Source organism: Triticum aestivum, chromosome 5D (assembly GCF_018294505.1).
Source record: "Triticum aestivum cultivar Chinese Spring chromosome 5D, IWGSC CS RefSeq v2.1, whole genome shotgun sequence".
Lineage (NCBI taxonomy): Eukaryota > Viridiplantae > Streptophyta > Magnoliopsida > Poales > Poaceae > Triticum > Triticum aestivum.
The window spans coordinates 470256552-470267203 of NC_057808.1; positions in this window are offsets into that span (position 1 = coordinate 470256552).

Genomic DNA, 10652 nt, shown 5'->3' on the forward strand with positions numbered 1-10652 from the left:
CCAGTGGCACCTGGATCTTCATGCCGGAGTCGGTGTTGGCGTACTTATCCGCCATCACCATGAGCGCGGCCATTGTGGCCGGCTCGGAGTGCAAGAGCTTGTGTTTGAGGAGGGTGCTGTCTCGGCACCCGTTGACGAAGTACTGGATTGCCTGGACCTCGTGGACGCCCTCGCGGCTGTTCTGGAGCTCGGTCCAGCGTGCGAGGTACTCGCGGCCGGTTTCGGTCGGCCCTTGCACGCACATGGCGAGCTGACTGGGGCGGCCGGGTCGCTTGTAGGTGTCGGTGAAGTTGCGCACGAAGGCCTGCTCGAAGTCGACCCACGTGTTGATGCTGCTGGTCGGCAGGCTGTTCAACCAGGTGCAGGCCGACCCCTAGAGCATGAGAGGCGCATAACGCACGGCGAGGCGGTGGTTACCGCTGGCGATGCCGATGGCGGTGGTGTAGTCGGTGAGCCAGTCCTCCGGCTTCACGGTTCCGTTGTACTTGGGGTGTCGCGGGGGAGCGTGAAGCCTTTGGTGAAGAGCTCACCTCTGATGCGTGGCCCGAAGCACGCTGGTCCGACAGGGCCCGTCTCCTCCATCTCCTGGGAGAGGGCGAGTCGGTCGAGGCAGTGGCGAGTGTCGGTGTCGTCGATGGCGCGAGGGCCCAGTCAGTCCGTGACTGCACCGCGGGGGGCCGGGTCGCCTGCAGCCGGACGTCGGCTGGGTTGGAGCAGGGGATGAAGGCGGCGCCAGGCCTCCAAGGCCGGCTCGTCCGCCAAGCCGCCAGCAGTCGTTGGGGCGAGGTTGCGACGGGTCCGGGTGCGGCCACCTGGTGGAGAAGACGTCGTATGCTGGTTGTCGCCGGGTCCGGCGACCCAGACGGAGCCGGATCCAGCCGGCCTGGCGAGCTGGTTGCGGCGGTCCTGCAGCGCGTTGGCCGCGGCGAGGAGGTCGTTCACCCTCTTGAGGTGATCCTGCAGCTCCTCACCCGCGACCTGATCCAGGCCGACCGCGGCCGCCTGGCCAGCACGCATGTTCTTCACGGGAGTCTCATGGACGGGAGGGAGGGCGCCGAAAGTGCGCCCGATCGCGCCGCCCCGGGCTCGCACATCGGCGACCCGGCTGTGCTCAGGAGCGGCAGGCGTGAAGCCGTAGGCGGCTTCGCGCTCCAGCTAGGCGGAGTCGAGGCGACGCTTTGTGGCGGCGACCGTCTCGGTGAGGTCCAGGAGGCGCTAGCGATCCTCGTCGAGGCGAGTCCGGGCCTCAGCGATGTTGGAGGCGTCGACATCGATGCCGATGGGGACGCGGAGGCTCTGCATCATGGCGCGCAGCGGGTTGGGCGAGTCGGCTCTAACCACTGTGGCCTTGGCTTCGGCGGCCTTCCTTGCCGCGCTCGACGAAGAGGAGGCGTCGATATTGGTGACGAAGACCTCCACGCAGAGGTCCATTGCTCGGGTGGGAGCACCGTCGTTGATGGAGAGCGGGGAGTCGGAAAAGCTAAGTACCTCGCGGGGGTACTCGTCGTCTGTAGGCGCGTCGGAGATGCGCAGCGTGGCGAAGGAGGCGGCGAGCGCGTCGATGATGTCGTCCGCCAGTGCGACCGGGTCGTCGGAGTCGGAGAAGATCCCCGTCTGAAGCATGCTCCTGGCCAGGACCTCGAGCTGCCCCACGGTGGGCGCCAACTGTCGTGGTGGGCGCACGACAGATGCCATGGGATGGCTAAAGATAGGAGGAGTCTTGAGGGCACTGGTGGGCTCCAGAGGCGGGGTCGGCATGAGCGAGCGCGGGACGCAAGACATACCCAGGTTCGGGGCTCTCCGGAGAGATAACACCCCTAGTCCTATCGAGTGTGGTTTATATGTAAGAGTACAGAGTTGCTCCTAGAGCTGTATGGAGGAAGAAGGAGGTCGGGCCAAGGCTTAGGTTGCTCCCTCTACTCGGGTGTTGCTTGCTGGGTGGATGAATGAGTCGCCTGTGCGAATGAAGGAGTTGCCTGTATGCATGAGGGCTCCTTGGGGGGTTTATAGGTCAACCCCCCAGGGGTACAATGGTAATGTTACTGTTGGGGAACGTAGTAATTTCATAAAATTTCCTACGCACACGCAAGATCATGGTGATGCATAGCAACGATAGGGGAGAGTATGTCCACATACCCTCGTAGACCGAAAGCGGAAGCGTTATGATAACGCGGTTGATGTAGTCGTACGTCTTCACGATCTGACCGATCCAAGTACCGAACGCACGGCACCTCCGAGTTCAGCACACGTTCAGCTCGATGACGTCCCATGAACTCTGCTCCAGCAGAGCTTCGAGGGAGAGTTCCGTCAGCACGACGGCGTGATGACGGTGATGATGATGCTACCGACGCAGGGCTTCGCCTAAGCACCGCAACGATATGACTGAGGTGGATTATGGTGGAGGGGGGCACCGCACACGGCTAAGAGAGATCAATGATCAACTTGTGTCTATGGGGTGCCCCCTGCCCCGTATATAAAGGAGCTAGGGGGAGGCGGCCGGCCAGGAGGAGGGCGCGCCAAGGGGGGGAGTCCTACTCCCACTGGGAGTAGGACTCCCTCTTCCTAGTTGGAGTAGGAGGGGAGAAGGAAGGGAGAGAGGAAGAGAAGGAAAGGGGGGTGCCGCCCCCTCCTTGTCCAATTCGGACTAGAGAGGGAGGGGGTGTGCGGCTGCCTTGGCTGCCCCTCCTCTTCTCCCACTAGGGCCCATGAGGCCCAATTAACTCCCCGGGGGGCTCCGGTAACCCCCCGGTACTCCGGTATATGTCCGAAACCTTCTGGAACCTGTCCGGTGTCCGAACATAGTCGTCCAATATATCGATCTTTACGTCTCGATCATTTCGAGACTCCGCGTCATGTCCGTGATCATATCCGGGACTCCGAACTACCTTCGGTACATGAAAACACAAAAACTCATAATACCGATCGTCACCGAACTTTAAGCGTGCGGACCCTACGGGTTCGAGAACTATGTAGAAATGACCGAGACACGTCGCTGGTCAATAACCAATAGCGGAACCTGGATGCTCATATTGGCTCCCACATATTCTACGAATATCTTTATCGGTCAAACCGCATAACAATATACGTTGTTCCCTTTGTCATCGGTATGTTACTTGCCCGAGATTCGATCGTTGGTATCTCAATACCTAGTTCAATCTCGTTACCGGCAAGTCTCTTTACTCGTTCCGTAATACATCATCCCGCAACTAACTCATTAGTTACAATGCTTGCAAGTCTTATAGTGATGTGTATTACCGAGTGGGCCCAGAGATACCTCTCCGACAATCGGAGTGACAAATCCTAATCTCGAATACACCAACTCAACAAGTACCTTCAGAGACACCTATAGAGCACCTTTATAATCACCCAGTTATGTTGTGACGTTTGGTAGCACACAAAGTGTTCCTCCGGTAAACGGGAGTTGCATAATCACATAGTCATAGGAACATGTATAAGTCATGAAGAAAGCAATAGCAACATACTAAACGATCAAGTGCTAAGCTAACGGAATGGGTCAAGTCAATCACATCGTTCTCCTAATGATGTGATCCCGTTAATCAAATGACAACTCATGCCTATGGCTAGGAAACATAACCATCTTTGATCAACAAGCTAGTCAAGTAGAGGCATACTAGTGACACTTTGTTTGTCTATGTATTCACACATGTATCATGTTTCCGGTTAATACAATTCTAGCATGGATAATAAACATTTATCATGATATAAGGAAATAAATAATAACTTTATTATTGCCTCTAGGGAATATTTCCTTCAGTTACAAGGCCGTGGGGCCGGGTCGTCAGTGTCCAAGGAACCCGTCGCTGGGACCCGCCGGGTACCAGGCCTCGCCGGGTTCTTCGGGTGCGGGCCCCATGCGCCTAGGGGTGCAGTGCACCGTCTTGTCGACCGTTAGGGCGTGGCCGAGTCGAGTCGATCCACAGTGGCGCTCCGTCAGGTCACCGCTTGCTAGCGTCATGGGTGACGTCCGGGGCACTATTGCCACGCCAGCCCTGGTCAGCGGGTAGGTGGGGGCACTGTTGCCTCATCCAGATGACCAAAGGCATGGGCGGGGCACTGTGGCTTCGGTCATAAGTTGGTGGAGACTCATCCCATCGTACGGCCGGGATGGGACGGGCGCTGACCCTTGGCCGGGTTTGGAGATCACGCCAAGGGCGGTGCTGGCTTGTTGGAGAAGTCTTGAGCTTTGGTTGTTGGGGCCGAGTCGGGGTGTTCGGCCGGGTTGCAGATCCTGCCGGGTCGCGGGGCCTGGCCGGGTCGAGCGACCCGGCCAAGGGCGAGCCGGATCGAGGGGCGGTGCCGGCCCCATTGTTTTTAAAAGGATCTGGGTTCCGTTGCCTGCCTGGGGTTCATCCCCCCGACATATATAATGATCATTGCCTAGATATTGTCATGATTATTCGAAGTTCTATCAATTGCCCAACAGTAATTTGTTTACCCATCGTTTGCTATTTTTCTGGAGAGAAGCCACTAGTGAAACCTACGGCCCCCGGGTCTTCTTTCTCATATATTTGCCTTCGCGATCTACTTTTCTCTTGCATTTATTTTCAGATCTATTAAACCAAAAATACAAAAATACCTCGCTGCGTTTTATTTCTATTTATTTTATTTGGCGTTCGATCTATCAATCTACTCCAAAACAGTTCTCCATTTTGGAATATTTAAGAAAATAGGAAAATAAGAAGTAGTCCGAAAGGGACACGAGGCATCCACGAGGGTGGAGGGCGCGCCCCCTGCCTCGTGGGCACCTCGTGTACTATCCGGACTCCGTTTTCTTGCACGATACTTCTTTTGGTCGGTAAAAATTCATTATATAATCTCTCGAAGGTTTTGACCACCGTACCACACAAATATCCTCTGTTTTTGTTTTGAGTTGTTTCTGCCGCAGATTAGAGCAAGATTTTTTCTCAAGGGTCAGTCGGGGAGAGTCGGGTGTCTCATCCGACACTGGGGCCAGGAGCAAATAGCGACGCCTATCACTTTGGGCCATCAACGGAGGAAGAGATGGAGGCCGACTTGAAAAGGATAGATGCCATGGAGGAGGATGAAGAAGTTACTTCTCGTTTCCGAGCCGGATTCACGATGGGGGAACTATAGAGCTCAGCTATTCCAAACTCGGTCATCCCTTCCAATGTTAGATTTCTTTCTTATGAAAATATGAAAAAGAGTGTTACTTTTTCTCCCGCAGCTATGCAACATCCTTGGGTGAAAGGAGCTTTAGCCGTCACAGGTAAGGTCCGTAAGGAAATAATGGACCTCAAGCAGCAAGTCAATATGCTCGTGGAGGAGAATCGTATCCTGAGGGGCATCATCGCCAAGAATATCACCTCACCACCCCCGAAGAAAGAGACATAAAAACATGGATATGGGCACTCCCCTTGGCAACTGCCAAGCTTGGGGGAGGTGCCCCGGTATCGTATCACCATCACACTCCTATCTTTACCCTTTTTCTTAGTTTGATCCTTTTGGTAATATCTTGATCTAGTAGAATAAAAGTTTTAGTATGATTTAGTTTTGAGTTTTGCTTTATGATCCTTCTATGTAATCGAGTTCGTGAGCTATATATAATAAAGATTAGTTTTGAGTCAAGGGTTTGATTATCTTGCTATGATCTTGAGGGAATAAAATAAAAAGAAAGAATAAAATGAAATAAATACATCATATTGATCTTATGGAGAGTAATGACTTCACATATAAAGAGTATGATGAATAAAAGTTGCTGAGAGTTGACAAACATAGTTTTGGTCATCGTTGCAATTAATAGGAAGTAACAAAGAAAGAGAGGTTCTCACATATAAATATACTATCGTGCACATCTTTTATGATTGTGAGCACTCATTAAAATATGACATGCTAAAGAGTTGATGTTGGACAAGGAAGACAACGTAATGGGTTATGTTTTCTCATATCCGAAATAAAGTATATTGTCATGGATCATCCAACATGTTGAGCTTGCCTTCCCCCCTCATGCTAGCCAAATTCTTTGCACCAAGTAGAGATACTACTTGTGCTTCCGAATACCCTTAAACCCAGTTTTGCCATGAGAGACCACCATATCTACCTATGGATTGAGTAAGATCCTTCAAGTAAGTTGTCATTGTTGCATGCAATAAAAATTGCTCTCTAAATATGTATGATTTATTAGTGTGGAGAAAATAAGCTTTATACGATCTTGTGATGTGGAAGAAATAAAAGCGACGGACTGCATAATAAAGGTCCATATCACAAGTAGCAATATAAAGTGACGTTCTTTCGCATTAAGATTTTGTGCATCGAACCATAAAAGCACATGACAACCTCTGCTTCCCTCTGCGAAGGGCCTATCTATTTCTTGTCTTATACCCTATACAAGAGTCATGGTGATCTTCACCTTTCTTTTTTACATTTTATCCTTTGGCAAGCACATTGTGTTGGAAAGATACTAATATATATATCCAATTGGATGTAAGTTATCATGAACTATTATTGTTGACATTACCCTTGAGGTAAAAGGTTGGGAGGCAACACTATAAGCCCCTATCTTTCTCTGTGTCCGATTAAAATTCCATACTCATAAGTATCGCGTGAGTGTTGGCAATTGTGAAAGACTAAATGATAGTTGAGTATCTGGACTTGCTGAAAAGCTCTTATATTGACTCTTTCTGATGTTATGATACATTGCAATTGCTTCAATGACTGAGATTATAGTTTGTTAGTTTTCAATGAAGTTTCTGATTCATACTTAACATTCTGAATAGATTGTTACTTTAGCATAAGAAATCATATGACAATATATATATATATATATATGTTGCTGTTATACGAATGATCATGATGCCCTCATGTCCGTATTTTATTTTATCGACACCTCTATCTCTAAACATGTGGAAATATTTTTCGTTATCGGCTTCCGCTTGAGGACAAGCGAGGTCTAAGCTTGGGGGAGTTGATACGTCCATTTTGCATCATGCTTTTATATCGATAATTATTGCATTATGGGCTGTTATTATACATTATGTCACAATACTTATGCCTATTCTCTCTTATTTTACAAGGTTTACATGCAGAGGGAGAATGCCGACAGCTGGAATTTTGGGCTGGAAAAGGAGCAAATATTAAAGACCTATTCTGCACAACTCCATAAGTCCTAAAACTTCACGGGAGCACTTTTTGGAATTAATAAAAAAATAATGGCGAAAGAATCAACCAGAGGGGGCCCACACCCTGGCCACGAGGGTGGGGGGCGCGCCCTACCCCCCTGGGCGCCCCTGTCTCGTGGGCCCCTTGGCAGGCCTCCGGTGCCCATCTTCTTCTATATGAAGTCTTTCGTCCTAGAAAAAATGGGAAGGAAGCTTTCTAGACGAAGCGCCGCAGTCTCGAGGAGGAACCTGGGCAGAACCAATCTAGGGCTCCGGCGGAGCTGTTCTGCCGGGGAAGCATCCCTCCGGGAGGGGGAAATCATCACCATCGTCATCACCATTGATCCTCTCATCGGGAGGGTGTCAATCTCCATCAACATCTTCACGAGCACCATCTCATCTCAAACCCTAGTTCATCTCTTGTATCCAATCTTTGTCTCAAAACCTCAGATTGGTACCTGTGGGTTGCTAGTAGTGTTGATTACTCTTTGTAGTTGATGCTAGTTGGTTTATTCAGTGGAAGATCATCTGTTCAGATCCTTTATGCATATTAATATCCCTCTGATTATGAACATGAATATGATTTGTGAGTAGTTACGTTTGTTCCTAAGGACATGGGAGAAGTCTTGCTATAAGTAGTCATGTGAATTTGGTATTCGTTCGATATGTTGATGAGATGTATGTTATCTTTCCTCTAGTGGTGTTATATGAACATCGACTACATGACACTTCACCATTGTTTGGGCCTAGGGGAAGGCATTGGGAAGTAATAAGTAGATGATGGGTTGCTAGAGTGACAGAAGCTTAAACCCTAGTTTATGCGTTGCTTCGTAAGGGGCTGATTTGGATCCATATGTTTCATGCTGGTTAGGTTTACCTTAATACTTCTTTTGTAGTTGCGGATGCTTGCAATAGTGGTTAATCATAAGTGGGATGCTTTTCCAAGGAAGGGCAGTACCCAAGCACCAGTCCATCCACATATCAAATTATCAAAGTAACGAACGCGAATCATATGAGCGTGATGAAAACTAGCTTGACGATAACTCCCATGTGTCCTCGGGAGCGTTTTCCTTTATATAAGAGTTTGTCCAGGATTGTCCTTTGCTACAAAATGGATTGGGCCACCTTGCTGCACCTAGTTTACTTTTATTACTTGTTACCCGTTACGAATTACCTTATCACAAAACTATCTGTTACCGATAATTTCAGTGCTTGCAGAGAATACCTTGCTGAAAACCGCTTGTCATTTCCTTCTGCTCCTCGTTGGGTTCGACACTCTTACTTATCGAAAGGACTACGATAGATCCCCTATACTTGGGGGTCATCAGCAACCCCAAGCATCGCCAAGTGTCATTGGGATGAGCGGCGGCGCCACCCATGTAAGCTTGACGCTGCCCTCGTTGGAGGACGCCGGGGTCGTGAGCCGCCAGGAGTCGCCTCGGGAGGAGAGAGACCCCTGCAGTGGGTGCAAGCTCGTCCGCTGGGCGCTCCGACGCTCCGGAGGGTGGCGGTGGGAGCTCCTTCGCCCCTTCGCCTGATGGAAACCTAAGAAACGGGGGCTCAAGAGGGCTTGACGAAGGATATCAGGGAAGCAGAAGACTTGCTCGTCCGTGGCGGTCCATTTCCTCCTCTTTAGGGCCCGGGGGGGCGAACTAGTGTGACCACCATGCTTTCCCCTCCTCCGAGGAGCACGGAGGCCGGAAGTTGGCGCGTCGGAGTTCGGCGTGCAGTTCCCCGCGCTTGGGGGACGGGCGCGTCCTCGGGGGGAGCGCCTCCCTCGCCGACTGGAGCCGCGGGGGCGGACCGCTATGGGGCGGGTGCCCCGGCATGTTCCTCCATGATCACATCGGGGGCTCCGACCTCGGGACCCCCAGTGCCGGGTGCCGCCAGGAGGGGATTGTCGCGAGGCCCCGTGTGGCCTTTGGGGAGCAGCCCCCACTCGTCGACGCGCGGCATCACTTTGGCAAAGGCTCCCCCGTTCGGGTAATTGTACATGGTGAGCCCTTCCTGAGGGAGCGCGGCAACTTCTCCGCTGGTCAGGAGGCGGAGTATCCCGCACAGTGCGCTGGAGGGAAAGGAAGGCTCCTGAAGCCTCATGGTGTCCTCGCGACCGGTGAATGCCCACATTGGGCGGGAATGGCGCTGGAGAGGAGCGATTCGCCGCTGGACGAACTCCCTCACCACCATTGCCATCGTCACGGCCGCCTTCCTTATGTCAGCCAGCCTGCCTATAACTCGCGCGAGCCGCGGGTCGGAAAGCCTCACGTGCCCCCAACCGGAGCTCGGCTCCGCTGGGGCCGTTGAAATCTGGAGCAGGGGGCTGCGCACGGCGGCGTCAACATACACCCATTGCTTCCGGAATCCCTTCATGTCGGGATGAAGCTCGGCGTCGATACATGTGCCCGCCGTTGCGTTCGCCACTCGGAGCGACACACACCCCGAGCGCTGACCATTAGCAACCATATGGAGGAAGAAAAAGTGGCGGAGCAGAGCCATGGACGGGGCGACGCCCACGAAGGCCTCGCACAAGAATGCAAAGGCGGAGAGGGGAACGATGGACTCAGGGTTGAGGTGCAATGCGTGGACCTGGTAGTGCGTGAGCACGGCATTGAAGAAGTCTGAAAACGGCAGCAGCAAGCTAGAGAAGAGGGCATGGAGGTGAAGAGGGATGTTAGTGGCCTCCAGATCAGCTAAAGGCCGAGAGGCGGTCCAGATCTTCGTGGCTTTCCACTCGTTGGAGTTAGCGGCGATCGCCTAGCGGACCTTGTCCAGCCCTTCGAGATTGAGCACGGTGGATCGGCCCAGCGTGGGCTCCGGCCCCCCTTGAGGATCCACCACCGTCGAAGCCCTGCTCCTCTTCTTCTTGGGGGCCATGGCGGCGAGGCGAATAGGAGCGGGCGCAAGATCCGGCAAAGGAGGCGCAAGCTTGCAGAGGAAGGAAGGTGTGGTAGACGGGCGCGCGGCGGGACAATGATGGTTCCACAACGTGAGCCAGGCTTCTTGTCAACAAGGGCGGTTGCCGAGGCGACGTGGGAAACTGGAGGCGTCTGCGTCCCGTCGTGCGCCACGCGTCTAACCTGGCCCGCAGGCGATTGGGGCCCGCGTCGCAACCCTTGCTCCTTGGCTTCGCCTCGAAGCTAGCCCGAGCGCGCCTTGGGCCCGGGGGCTACTGTCAGTGTTCTGGGATCGGGAGCACCCAGACTTGCCTGCACGCGGCCTCATCAACGACCCGGTACGACCCGACTGCAAGACCCCCAAAACAAGACCCTCGCGAGGGCCCCTGGCCTCATGAGGTGGACGACGCCAAGACCTCCCGAGGGGCAGCTCCCCGAGCCTGCCTCCCAAGGAGCGGAGACTTCTATGCAGGTACCCAGCCTCACGAGGCCCTCGATGACGTGCGCCATGATGACCAAGGCAGAGGAGAACATTTTTCTCTTTGGTGCTAAGGAGGCAAGGACGTACGCGGGTTCCCAAGGAATCCCCCTAAGGTTTCCATTCCGGTGCAACGAGACCAAG